This window comes from Leiobunum rupestre, chromosome 8 (assembly GCF_980474605.1).
Source record: "Leiobunum rupestre chromosome 8, qqLeiRupe1.1.hap1, whole genome shotgun sequence".
In the NCBI taxonomy this organism is placed as follows: domain Eukaryota; kingdom Metazoa; phylum Arthropoda; class Arachnida; order Opiliones; family Sclerosomatidae; genus Leiobunum; species Leiobunum rupestre.
The window spans coordinates 13663598-13678906 of NC_143391.1; positions in this window are offsets into that span (position 1 = coordinate 13663598).

The window sequence follows — 15309 nt, forward strand, 5'->3', positions numbered from 1 at the left end:
ATATTTAAAACAATTTGCATATTGAAAAAAGCATTTATATTGATAATTTTAGCGTAGAAATTTAACCATATTGATAAAATTAGGTTTAGTAGACTTAGGGGTAAATGTAGGCTTAGAGAATGTATCATTTGAAACTATAGAACGTATTTGGTCTAGATCAGCTATGGACATTGAAGTGTATCGACTAAGGAGCGAAGGCTGGATTCTACTATATTCAGCGGGGCGATGAAGTACGATGTTACAAATGCCATGGCGTATTAGAAGGATGGAAATCAGGAGACGTACCAGAACTTGAACATGCTAGATTCTTTCCAAACTGTCCGGCTAGGGATAATTCACCATCGGAAAAAAAGTACCTTTCGCTAGAATGGGACATTCCCCCGACGCCAAAAGCAACTACGGTCTCTGACAAAAGCTTCTCACCTGTACCAGAAGAAGACGTTTGTAACTGTCCCTCGGATGTCAGACGATACTGTTGCTAAACACTACAAATACGTGAGTTAGAACTTTTAATTAAATTAAGTTGCAGGAGATCGTTTCACCCCATTTAAATGCCTGTAAACTTAACTACTTTAATTTGTTTTAATTGTGTAATGTACAAGATAACCATCTAATGGAATATCTGATAGTACCTACTAACATGTAAAACAAAGTTCTAAAATAAAAAATTAAATGTAAATAACTTGTTTTTATTGCCTAGAGATTAGAAATTAAGGGGTTCGAAAGCGATAAGCAAACGGGTAAAAATCTAATCTCCAGATATCTGCGCGAGGAAAACTAATTTTGGAGAATGGGGATGGGGGAAAGCAGGGATGTACCCAAAAATGGACCAAAATGGACCAAATGTACCCCAAAAACGACCAAAGTCACCATTTTCGGCCCTATGTACCCCATTTCGGACCAAATGTACCCCAAACTGGACCTTTTAGCTTTATTGTAATGTTAAACTCCCATAGAGATTCCCCTAAAAAGAATAATAAACTGGCGGTCCAATTTTGGGTACATTAATTATTTCGGAGAGATAAAACTAATTCTGGCAAACTGCTGCGATTTATAGCGAATGGGGAAAAAGCCAATTTCTAGCGATTGGGATCGATAGTATGAGAGATAACAATTATGGTTGTTTTTATTGCCTAGAGATGGGGGAAAGCAACTGGTGATTAGAAGGGGTGAAAGCAATGGGGGAAAGGAGCTGGTGAACGAGAGATAAAGTATCCAGTGAATGGGGGTTGGGGGAAAGCAACTGGTGATTAGAAGGGGTGAAAGCAATGGGGGGAAAGGAGCTGGTGAACGAGAGATAAAGTATCCAGTGAATGGGGGTTGGGGGAAAGCAACCCGTGAACGGGAGAATCTGGTGAATAGAAATTCTGGTGATTAGAAATTCTGGTGATTGAGATGGGGGCGCGGGTGGGGGAGGAACGGGATAGGCGCGGGTGAACGGCTGGAGCCAAGCTCTTTGTGTCTATCCGGTGATTGAGAATGAAATTCTCAATCACCGGATAGACATCCCCCTCTCTGACGAAATCGCGAAATCTTTGATGAAATCGCGAAATCTTAGACGAAATTGCAAAATCTCTGACAAAGTCGCGAAATCTCTAATAAAATCGCGAAATCTCTAATAAAATCGCGAAATCTCTAATAAAATCGCGAAATCTCTGACGAAATCGCGAAATCTCTGACGAAGTCGCGAAATCTTATGAAATCGCGAAATCTCTGACGAAGTCGCGAAATCTTATGAAATCGCGAAATCTCTAATAAAATCGCGAAATCTCTGACGAAATCGCGAAATCTTTGATGGAATCGCGAAATCTTAGACGAAATTGCAAAATCTCTGACAAAGTCGCAAAATCTCTAATAAAATCGCGAAATCTCTGACGAAATCGCGAAATCTTTGATGAAATCGCGAAATCTTAGACGAAATTGCAAAATCTCTGACAAAGTCGCGAAATCTTATGAAATCGCAAAATCTCCGACGAAATCGCGAAATCGCGAAATCACAGAGATTTCGAAATCCCGTACGTTTTTTTGGGAATGTCCGACCCCTCGCCTTTATTAGCCTCCTGAAATTGCTTTAGCTTCGTCCTCGACCTTTTCGCGAGTTCCAGGCTTAGGCTTATTCAGTCTATTGGCTAATCCGCCTGTGACGTCCATCAGAAGTATATTATATATTTCTTACGAGTGAAGTATTCGGTAAACGGATATAAAACCCAAAAACAAAAAATCTAAGGATAAAAATACATCTTACCATACCTATTACATCGGGAAAATGAGGTTAAATATATTGTGCAGTGTATTTATTACATTTTATGTCTTAAGTAATAAACGTGGTATTAACGCTCATTGGAAATTGTCTCGAACACGCGAAGGTATACTTTTTCGTTAAAGATATATCATGAACTTCTGATACCATTGTTTATATCTTCGTCGTGTTTTCACGTTATTAAGGTGTCCATACTTAATAGCGTACTTTGAAGATTTCGCTTATTAATCATCACTTTGATAAGACGAAGACGATCTTCTTCGTTACGGTATAATTAGAAACAAATTTAGAACGTAAAATATTGAAATAAGGCCCTTACGGGCCTTTCGAGAAATAAGAGAACTTGACGACATTCCGACGTACGTGAGGCTTAAAACTTGTTCAAATGAATAATTATCGGAGTCGGGGCGTAATGTCGAACGTCCAAATATAAGTCGCTGTAGCGCGTTTTAATATTAAAATTAACGAGCTGAACTCGGAAAATTTCGATGAGTCGTCAATAATTCGACGCGAAGCCTTTAAAATCAGTTTGAATTAACCAACACGTCTCTCCTTATAATTTCATTAGCTTGAGAAGTTCTCTCATCGGAGCGGCAAAGACGAGAGATTATCTGATTGGCAACGACTGAAGGGAGTGGTGCCTTTCAAAAGGAGAATCGCTTCCTAAAGGTGCCGCGGGATGAAAGGGTTACCAGGGGGGCAAAGAGGGGGGCGCGAAGGAGGTCGCGTCGACGTTTGACTCCCGGAAGCCGACTCGCATTTGGCTCGATTAGTTTTCCCGCGAGAACGGGCCTAAAGAGAAGTCAACGATACCTGTTGGGCTAATAACCGTCCCGATGTCATGGCACGATGCCCCCGAGGGCCGTGTTTACAGCTACTTAAGCGTAGCGGGGAAAGTCGCAGTTGGCCCGGAAGGGAGAGTGTGGATACGTAGCGGCAGTTGAAATGGCAATGGGAATTCATTCGGCCGGAATCCGAAATTTAATAGGGAAGCCCGAATTCCGTCCGCCCTGTCCCTCTCGTTGGTCGCCGCGACCCCGTTTTGCCGTGTACGTACGTGGACAACACGCCCCGAATTACGAAGACAAAGTATTTAATTAACAAACTCGACAGGAAAGTGACGTGGCGAAAGGGCTTATTGCGAATAGACATTCCTTACTTACGAAGATGTTTGCTCCAAAATGATCTAGAATCCAAAAAAAAATTACTTTTAACAATAGAATCGATTTTGACGATAATCTATCTAAATATCGACGTTCGTAAGGATTTTCTGATCGATCGGGTTTGTTAGTTTCCCCACTCGCTTTAATTTCGACAGTGGCGCTCGAGGTTTTAATGAAACTATACAAACTGGCGAAATTGTCATCTCCCGTTCGTAAATACGCGAGAGGCTTAGATCTCGAGCTGCGTTTTGTTGATAGGCGGACCGGGCCGTACTCGGATAATGAGAAATTGAGTATCCTTCCCGCCTATAGTTTTGCCCCGGAGTATAAGCTTCCCCGTTATACCGTAATGTCGGAGTGAAAGCTTCGGATTGCTAGAGCGGTAGCGGCTCACCTCGATTGAATTCGGAAGGGGAGAACTAAAAGAGAAGACTCTTCTTTTTGTCATTAAAAGTGGGATCAAAGTTTCTCTGGGGAGCGTGAGTTTTCTATGTCGCCTTAATGAAAGAACCTTTTCACCCTGGAATCTAGGGCCAAGACGATCTTACTCTCACGAAATTAGAAGGGTATATACCACTCTCACTCTCTCTTAGTTATTTTTCTTATTTTTTATCCGTGTCGGCGCTAGTGTTGCTTTGAAAAGGCTCGTATCCAAAGATCTTCTTCGCTAGAAACTCATTAATTTGAAGCTTACCCTCTCAACGTATTTGCTTTTGATGGATAAATTTCGGGAATTACAAAATCTCAGTCATTGGACTATTGGTGGAGTCGAAAATTAATTATAATTTGGAAACTTAGTCCCGTCTATGTACTTTATACAGGGTGGCTTAGGTATTTGTGGCCAATAACTTCTATGGGAGAGTATTATTCTACTGAAAATATTTTTTTCCCTACTATCTATCTGGTTAAAGTATTAAAATGAAATGTTAAATGAAGAAAGATAAAAATTACTGGTTTGTGGGAGATATAAGGAGTTTAGCTTTCACCTTTGTAGACTTCTTCGAAAATGGACCAACAGAAAGGTCAATTCAAGGAGATTTTTTTAATTTTATTTGTCATGACTTATTTATCCTGCAAAACAGTAATTGTTATCTTTCTTAAAGGTACATTTTTTGTAAAGTCGAGTAGATGAATTTTTTACGGGCAATAGCTATGATTGTGCCTTGAAATAACAGATTATTTTACGATGAATATGTTCTATGGCATTTTTTTTTCATTTAGGCCACCGTTTCGAAGTTACAAAACAATTGATGTATGGACGACCCCTTCATTTAACATTTCATTTCAATACCTTAACCAGATAGTAGGGAAAAAACTATTTTCTGTGGAATAATACTATCCCATAGAAGTTATTGGCCACAAATATCTAAGCCACCCTGTATATTGGTCTTAGTGTAATTATACGATTGATACGCTTCGGTTTTAAGCCGAGATATCCAATCTGGGTGCTCGTAAAACGGGGCTGATTTTAACAATTAAATTTCGCGACAACCGGGTCGTTTCTGCACAAAGGGCTGCTTAACACCTATGGCCGCTTTTATCGGCTTGATATTTTAAATTGTAGAAATCCGGTTTATTATTATACTACGCTGCGTGAAATAGTAGGATCAGTTAGTACGGGGGTCCTAAGATCGTTTGGCGGTGAGCGTAACGGGCTGAGCGAAGAGCCCAAAAGTTCGACCAAGTGCCGTAAAATCTTAATATTGGCTGTTAAACCCCAGTCGGAAACGGGGCAAAATGGCTTTAAAGAACGAATTGGGAGCTTCCGTCGTTAAAACGTTTATCACGCAAACAAGGAAAGGTACCCACCTTGTATCCTTGGCTACCTTAGAAGCGATGTAATCTTGCGTATACACTTTTAATGTAATTTCGATTCGTATATTTTTGGCCGTCGCCTGACTTTGCTAATTGTTTTCGGGGCCTCTGGGAAATCAAGGAGCGCCCATTAATCTCGCTAATTTGACTCGAATAAAAATGGGAGACGAACTTTTATTAGCACTATGCTTTCCTAGAGGGATGCCCGACTCACCTTACAACGCCTTCTAACTTAGTCACCGTAAGAGTGGCCGCTAGTTTGTAGTGTCGGGTGGTAATTCATCCGTGGAAACAAATAAAAAGCGAAGATGACGGTTTTCAAAACAAGCCCCGAAACAATTTTCTACAAACATTTCACTGTTTTTTTGGTTAAAAGTGAGTTTCCAATTAAAAATATTTTTTTAATGTTGGTGAGCAACTCAAATGATTTTAGCAGTTATTGGCATTTATGTTAAGAAGCCCTTTTAGAGTGGCGAAATTGGCACTCCTCTCATTTTCCCTCTTTTTTATTGGTAAAATTGGCGCTAATCTCATTTTCACTCTTAACTGAGTATCGAAATTGGCACTCCTCTCATTTTCACTCTTTTTGATTGGTAAAATTGGCGCTAATCTCATTTTCACTCTTAACTGAGTATCGAAATTGCCACTCCTCTCATTTTCCCTCTTTTTTATTGGTAAAATTGGCGCTAATCTCATTTTCACTCTTAACTGAGTATCGAAATTGGCACTCCTCTCATTTTCACTCTTTTTGATTGGTAAAATTGGCGCTAATCTCATTTTCACTCTTAACTGAGTATCGAAATTGCCACTCCTCTCATTTTCGCTCTTTTTGATTGGTAAAATTGGCGCTAATCTCATTTTCACTCTTAACTGAGTATCGAAATTGGCACTCCTCTCATTTTCACTCTTTTTGATTGGTAAAATTGGCGCTAATCTCATTTTCACTCTTAACTGAGTATCGAAATTGCCACTCCTCTCATTTTCGCTCTTTTTGATTGGTAAAATTGGCGCTAATCTCATTTTCACTCTTAACTGAGTATCGAAATTGGCACTCCTCTCATTTTCACTCTTTTTGATTGGTAAAATTGGCGCTAATCTCATTTTCACTCTTAACTGAGTATCGAAATTGGCACTCCTCTCATTTTCGCTCTTTTTGATTGGTAAAATTGGCGCTAATCTCATTTTCACTCTTAACTGAGTATCGAAATTGGCACTCCTCTCATTTTTACTCTTAACTGAGTATCGAAATTGGCACTCCTCTCATTTTCACTCTTTTTGATTGGTAAAATTGGCGCTAATCTCATGTTCACTCTTTTTGATTGGTAAAATTGGCACTCCTCTCATTTTCACTCTTTTTGATTGGTAAAATTGGCGCTAATCTCATTTTCACTCTTAACTGAGTATCGAAATTGCCACTCCTCTCATTTTGACTCTTAACTGAGTATCGAAATTGGCACTCCTCTCATTTTCGCTCGTTTTGATTGGTAAAATTGGCGCTAATCTCATTTTCACTCTTAACTGAGTATCGAAATTGCCACTCCTCTCATTTTCGCTCTTTTTGATTGGTAAAATTGGCGCTAATCTCATTTTCATTCTTAACTGAGTATCGAAATTGGCACTCCTCTCATTTTTGCTCTTTTTGATTGGTAAAATTGGCTCTAATCTCATTTTCACTCTTAACTGAGTATCGAAATTGGCACTCCTCTCATTTTCACTCTTTTTGAATGGTAAAATTGGCGCTAATCTCATTTTCACTCTTAACTGAGTATCGAAATTGCCACTCCTCTCATTTTCACTCTTAACTGAGTATCGAAATTGGCACTCCTCTCGTTTTCGCTCTTTTTGATTGGTAAAATCGGCGCTAATCTCATTTTCGCTCTGTTTTGAGCGTCGAAATTGGCACTCCTCTCACTTTCGCTCTTTTTTAATGGCAAAATTGGCGCTAATCTCATTTTCACTCTTTTTTTCAGCGTCGAAATTGGCGCTCCTCTCATTTTTTGCTCTTTTTTGAGCGTCGAAATTGGTGCTCCTCTCATTTTTGCTCTTTTTTTAATGGAAAAATTGGCGCTAATCTCTTTTTCACTCTTTTTTTAATGGCAAAATTGGCGCTAATCTCATTTTCACTCTTTTTTCAGCTTCGAAATTGGCGCTCCTCTCATTTTCTCTCTTTTTTAATGGCAAAATTGGCGCTAATCTCATTTTCACTCTTTTTTCAGCGTCGAAATTGGCGCTCCTCTCATTTTCACTCTTTTTTTAATGGCAAAATTGGCGCTAATCTCATTTTCACTCTTTTTTCAGCGTCGAAATTGGCGCTCCTCTCATTTTTGCTCTTTTTTTTGGAGCGTCGAAATTGGCGCTCCTCTCATTTTTGCTCTTTTTTTGGATTGTCGAAATTGGTGCTCCTCTCATTTTTGCTCTTTTTTTGGATTGTCGAAATTGGTGCTCCTCTCATTTTTGCTCTTTTTGAGTGACAAAATTTCCACTTCTATCTTTTCACTGTTGTTTGAACGCCAAAATTTCCGTTCCTCTCATATTCTTTTCACTGTTGTTTGAACGCCAAAACTTCCGTTCCTCTCATATTCATTTCGCGTTATTTAAAACGATATTATACCGCCCAATTTCACTCAACACTAGTCTTCAGCGTCCCATTTCCCACCAGGTTTTTTAGAAGTTGTACATCTTGGTGTTAGCGATTCATTTTATTTCTTATGACGAGTGAACAAATTAATAACGCTTTTCTACAGGAAACATGCCAAATGTCATTGTTAAATCTAAAGTCTAGACTCATTTTTAACCACGTTAAAAGAAAATAATGTTTTGGGGATATTTTTGACGTTTAACTTATAACAGATAAAACAAATACATACTTGATATCTGAAAGCTTTGGTTTCGAAAAATACGGATTTTTCAATTTTACACTTAGACTTGGTTATGTACAAACTTCTTTTTAAATAATTATAGTTCCAGTATTTATCTTTCTATCTCTAACTTAACCCGCAAAGCAATCTATACTGAAGACCCCTTCATTTTTTTAAATTAGCTTGTACAGTGGCGCCAAAGATTTCTAAATCCAAAGGCAAGAGCGGCCATAGCCGCGAACGTTGGTGTTCCACACAAAATACCTGAGATTATATTCCCTTTAACACTGATTGTAGGTGATAGTAAAAATAAAAAAATAAAATAGAAATGGTTTGTTGGGAAGTGGATGAGATGAAAGATGAAATTGGAAAACTAATGTTTTTCGAGAAAGAACTCGAATTGGGAAATTTCAATTTAGCTAATTACTTTCTACGGTTTGGCCTCTTAAGACCTTAAGACTAGCGACGCTATTGGCCTTTAGGATAGACATTTGCCAGAAAAACACTGTTCCGTGATTGTTTTCTCGCTTTTACCACTCCCGCCTACGTCTAAACTCTTATTCTTGTTCTCAGCACTACGAACTCGAGACGGAATAGCGTTAGGGAATGGCGGCGAACGCGAAAGGTTTCCGTCTCCCGCGTTGATTCCGAGAGCCGTAAAATATTTTCTTTTTCCTAATCTCTTTGTCTTTTCTTTTCTGAAAACTATTGAGCGTCGGCCGGAGGGAGACGCCGCTTTCCGGCAGCTCCCAGAGGGACGCCGCCCACCCAGCCACCCTGCGAGACCTTCTTTCCATCGGGAAACAAGGAGGCCACGCTGTGTGACAAATAATAGCTATACACGAGCTTACCCGAAGTGTATAGTCTCATTTGACAATCGTTTATATCACAAACAGGCGTAGAAAAAAATTATTGCATTTTAAGTTTTTGCGCTGTTTTGTTGATTTAATCTTCCTAACGTTTGGGAACTTCTTCAAGATCCGAAGAGAACAATTTACAAATTTCCACCTTCACAAAACGTAGTGGGTTCTAGGGCTGTGCGAGTAGTGGTTTTAGGCAATCGAGTCGGGTACCGAGTATCTGCATTTTTTGGTCGAGTATCGAGTTGGGTAGTATTTTGTCTAGTCGGGTAATCGAGTACTCGATTAAGCCAAAAGAATTCTTTATTCGAATAGTCGAGTAGTTAAGAAAAACGGTATATTTGATAACTGTATTGAACTTAATACAAGATAATTCATAATGAATTAACGATTTAAAACTTAATACTTCATAGATAAATTGACTGATTAACTGTATTACACATTTAAACTACTAAATTTATACCTAAGTAAATTAAGCCTAACGGCGCCGTAACCGCCAAGCCACCAAAGTGTCAAAGTGACGCTCAAAACCAAAACTAAAACTTAACACTAGTCGAACCAGGAATTTCAAATCCGCACAACTGCTGAAATTCTTGTGGCGGAAACACAAAAATAGTAAAATACTCGTCGAATAGTTAAGTACCCGAACCAGATGGGGAAAATTATAACCCGACGAATTCAGCAAGGCAGCTTATTCGAGTATTCGAGTACTCGAGTATGTAAATTTTTATACTTGAGTATTGTATTTTTCTCAATCCAGTTACGAGTTCGGGTACCTGACCTAAAAAAATGTCGGGTACTCGATGATGATCGAGTACTCGCACAGCCTTAGTGGGTTGGGTTCCTCTTCAATATTTATCTGTACCCGCATTCTCTCACTCTCTCTTTATCTGAGTTCTGAAGCATGCCGTGATAGGTTTCTCAACTCCCGCTTTGGAACGGAACAAGCATCTACTCTTCTTCAAGTTCTGCCCAATGTCTCTGGCGGTAGGAGGTTTCCGACCATCGCACGGCGTTACTGGGATCTTAGCTACTGTCTCTGCGAACGGCGGCGACGGTGGCGGGACGTCAGCGACGCGACTTCAGGAGTCTTACACTAGCCTATGCTAGGCTGGCGTAAAACTAAAAAGGAGCGAAAAACGAAAAGAAAAGACGACGCAAAAAAGGAACTTCTAAAGGAATGGGAGGTTTACGTCTTGTTTCGACGCGAACGCGCGAGCCACCCCGGGTGGTAGCCAAGCCGCATGGCGGATCTCGCCAAAAAGAAAAGAGCGAAAAAAATATCTATCTTAAAGCCGAAACTAATCGTTTAGGACCCTTGGGCCCCCAATGGAAACCTTTCGTAATTGTGGGAGGGTCGAGAGAAAAAAGATTCATTGAAAAGTTTGTTGCAATTTGTCTTCGCAGTGAAAAGAAACGGTTCTTACTCCTTTAAAAATATCTGTGTGTGGAAAAAGAAATGACTGGACTCTTTTGAAATGACAATAAATTGAGACCCAAGCCAGTGGCGTATGAACTGGGAGGGGCAGCTAACGTAACTGCCCACTACAAATTTTTGGACGGTTTGAAACTTAAATTTGACTTATTAAAGGTATAAAAGGCTTAATGAAGCAAAAAATTAACCTCAGACTAGAACTAAACGTAAAGGTATTGAAGGCTTAATGAAGCCAAAATGGACCTCAGACTAGAACTAAACGCAAAGATATTGAAGGCTTATTGAATAAAAATTAACCTCAGACTAGAACTAAATGTTAAATGTATTGAAGGCTTAATGAATCCAAAATTATCATCAGACTATAACTAAATGTTAAAGATATTGAAGGCTTATTGAATGAAAAATTAACCTCAGACTAGAACTAAATGTAAAATGTATTGAAGGTTTAATGAAGCCAAAATTATCCTCAGACTAGAACTAAACGCAAAGATATTGAAGGCTTATTGAATAAAAATTAACCTCAGACTAGAACTAAATGTTAAATGTATTGAAGGCTTAATGAATCCAAAATTATCATCAGACTAGAACTAAATGTTAAAGATATTGAAGGCTTATTGAATAAAAAATTGACCTCAGACTAGAACTAAATGTTAAATGTATTGAAGGCTTAATGAAGCCAAAATTATCATCAGACTAGAACTAAATGTTAAAGATATTGAAGGCTTATTGAATGAAAAATTAACCTCAGACTAGAACTAAATGTAGAATGTATTGAAGGTTTAATGAAGCCAAAATTATCCTCAGACTAGAACTAAACGCAAAGATATTGAAGGCTTATTGAATAAAAAATTATCCTCAGACTAGAACTAAATGTTAAATGTATTGAAGGCTTAATGAAGCCAAAATTATCATCAGACTAGAACTAAACGCAAAGATATTCAAGGCTTATTGAATAAAAAATTACCCTCAGACTAGAACTAAATGTTAAATGTATTGAAGGCTTAATGAAGCAAAAATTAACCTCAGACTAGAACTAAATGTTAAAGATACTGAAGGCTTAAGAAGCAAAAATTAACCTTAGACTAGAACTAAATGTTAAAGGTATTGAACGTTTAATGAATTAAGATTAACCTCAAATTAGAGCTAAATGTTAAAGATATTGAAGGTTTAATGAAGCAAAATTTAACACCCCAAGATATATGTCCTTGACCTAAATTAAACTCTGAGACCCTAGATTCACATCTGTACGTATTTCAATTTTTATATTTACAAAAATGTTCCAACTCAAGTGTTTAACATTTCTGTGAGTAGCAGGACATGACGAAACTTACAAAATTATCCGCCGCATCTTAATTTTATAGTTGTTTGAAGTTTTGGGGTACCAAAACTATGATTGCGATTTACAAATATTAAGGTTACAATGTTGGATCTTATTCTGAAATGTACTTTTCGCTTCGGACCAATAGTTTGGAGCGTCAAGAATGTATTTATTAGGGAATAGGGATAATGACAATGAACGTATTCACTCTCCCGAACTAGAAATAAATTAATTCTTGGAACAGTTAGTTCTCCTAAATCTTAAGTGTTCTTTTAAATCCTTGGACCGTAACATTCTAACACTGGTACTCGCTCTAAAAGAGCAAATTCCAACCTACTGCCAAATTAATCGTATTTGCGCTTTGCGTAAATGTATTTACCTTCGTTAATAGGCCTTAAAACAATAGTTACAATTCCGAACGACTTTAGTAAACACTCATTACCAAAGTTATAACGGAAATTAGGCGTATTTGAGAGAAGGTCGCTGTCCACGACAAGAATGTCTCCAACGCCAACTTTTCATTGTTCTAATCGCATTGTTAAAAGTCTGAGTAGCTTATCAGCCTAAATTAGGATCTGAGAGCGACGCGCCGCCATAAATAAAGAGCTCATTTCGTAATCTTGGAAAGTAGGCCAGACGATGTCTCCCTCGTTGGTAGGCTAAGTCGCGTTCTCCGCCTGGTTCGAGTCCCGTCTGGAACAGAATGCAATATGACTCGTTTAATGACTTCGAACATTAGGCTATGGCGACGAGACTCAATCACCCGAAGGTATAAAGCCAGGACGATTTTGTAAGGAATAGTTCCACCGCAGTCCGCCTCATCGCCGAAACCTTATTTAGAAAAAAAAGAGAAACGTACGCGGTACGCCTCGATGTTTTCTGATCGAAGTTAATAAGTTTCCGGGTCTCCCCTCTTCTCTTATCAGTTTATTTTCCGGGCAGTCACGGAGCAAACCGAAGAAAGTTTGCGCGCTTTCTGGAACGGTATGGATGCCGTACAGCGAAGACGTCGATCGACACAATGGGTTCCGGAACTTTCTTGGCTTTTCTGTACGGGAAAAAAAACCCCCGAGAGAAAAACAACTTTCCACCACGGACAGAATGTGTGTACGGTGTTAAGGCACACGCGAAGAACTCGTTACCCAACAATCTTTTTAGCCTCCCGCTGTCGATGTGGCAGGAAACCAAAGGGTACACTTTGCCACGGTTTGTTTACGGTATTTACTCTTCCGATGGTAATTACGAAAATATTTTATTTCCATCGTTTCCTATCCGTTCATCATTGACTTTTGCCATGTCGTAGGCTATAAGTGACCGAAATGAGACTAGGTGGCGTAACGGCGCTAGCTTCTCCGAGGTAGCTCCTATGATAGCGTCTGCTACAGACAAATTAAAAAGTCGTAATAACGTTTTTTTTTTTCATAAATAAACTTATAAAAATATAAATGATGCCAAAATTATATTGAAATGCAAGTATCATTATTTATAAACTCAAATTTACGTATAACGATGAGAAAAAACTAATAGCGTCTGCTTGAGCCGCTATCTAGGTTTCAATGGCAAACCAAAGGGGGCGTAGCGATGGTTTTCGGTCTCGAATAAAAATAAATCAGAAGATATCTTCCACTAGATCTTACTATTAAATTAACCTACAGAAATAGTAAGGACGATCACTGATTGGCTAAAAGCAATTACAAAATTGATAAAGCGTAAAATCATAAGTAACATAATACACTGAACGATTTTAAGTTCTGATTCGATAATTCAACATTATTTACGGAAGTAGACGTTATTTTTACTTTTGAAAGCGTTTCAATTTTCGTTAGGCCTTGGTTTTTCCGTGAAGAAAGTTAGTTGGTAAAGATTTTCCGGGAATCATTACGTTGTCTTTGGCCATGCTTTGGCGAAACAGACTATCATTTCAAAAAATTGCGTTTGAATAATAGTACGTGTTATACTTATGGGTCATTAAGTTACTTAATGGTATTATTATTATAAATATACAAGCTATTGACCAACTAAACAGGTTTTTTGGAGTTGTTCAACTGTTGAGCTTGACCGCTAGGGTGTTTCTTATTTCGTTTATTTCCTAAGGAAATTACTAACGGTAATAGTTAGTGTAGGCAGCTGTTGGCTCGCGTGGCATGTAGGGCTTGCCACCACCCTTCTACACATTGTAACCCGGCCACCTGACTTAATGGCTTCAAACGTATGACTTAGGCCTAAGGTGGTGCCTTGGGTATTAGCCTAGCTGATTATTATTATTAGTATTAGTATTATTATTATTATTACTTTCGCGCTATTTCAAGCTGAACTCTTTTAATTTTGTATTTTAACTTAAATTAATATTTAAGTGTAGAACAGCCTCTTGTTTAGTGCTTAAAATAATTTTGACAATTTTAAATTTAAAAGTAATTAAGTTATTACGTTTTAATGTGGGCCCCCGGAGCGCCCAAACTACCCTTTAGTTAGGACCTTATATCTCGTTAATTATTAGAATTATCAAAATTATTTTAAGCACTAGAGGAAGGTTCAGCCTAATAAGAAAAATATAATTAAATTGTGTAATTGTTAAAACAGAAACGTTCAGCTTGAACGAAAAAGAGGCTTTTACTGTATTCTTCCCCCTTAACTGTTGCAGTTTTACCCTCTAAATTTGTTCCAATGTATGAAACAAAATTCATACAAAATTTGGGATAAATTGAGCAAAATTTAGAGGTAGCTCAATAACCTTGAAAATTCCCTATATCTTAGCATTAGAATAAACGGTGATTTTTTAATTTTTATCCATATTTTTTTAGTTTTTTACGAATTATGCTTACTCTATCTAAAAATCAACCACTCCGTGTTGTTTAATATGCCTTTATTTATCTGATTTCCAAATGCCTAACGTTATATTACCGAAAGTGGCAAGTTATTACCATACGTAAAGAAACCAGTTTGGAAATTCCCTTTATTTAGCAATCGAACAAACTTTAATTTTTAATATTTCGCGAGTTAGTTACGGGTTACGGCTACTTTATCTAAAACTGAAATATTCCAAGTAGTGTAAAATATAACAAATTTATCTGGTTTCAAACAACTTTGTTTACGCGTGGCAATGCATCCAATAGACTTGATATTTTCAGTAATAGTACACAAACTAGAAAAATATGGATAAAAATGAGAAATCATCATTTTTTCTATAACTTTTGTTCAATTTACCCCAAATTTCTTATGAATTATGTTTTCAAACATTGGAACAAATTTAGAGGGTAAGACTGCAACATTTAAAGGGGAACGGCCAAGCTTTTCCAATTATGGCCTTATTTCCGTATCAAAAGATTAACAAGACGTTCAATATACTTACACGTACCTTTTTTGTCTTGAAAAAATAGCTTTTGGCCAAAAAAGTTGAAACGAAAAGTAACGCCAGGTGTGTGGGTTTGAATTTTCGCCGCCATCTTAGGGGCTGCCGCCAGCGCCCCTAACCCCGTATGAGCGATTTGCGAACTACCCTAACTTTTAAAATCGTGCAATTTAGGCTTAGGTCTCTTATAACTGGAAATCTGGAATGCGCCGCGCGTGCAAAACAAATTTTTCGCGTCTTCAGCAGCGCGC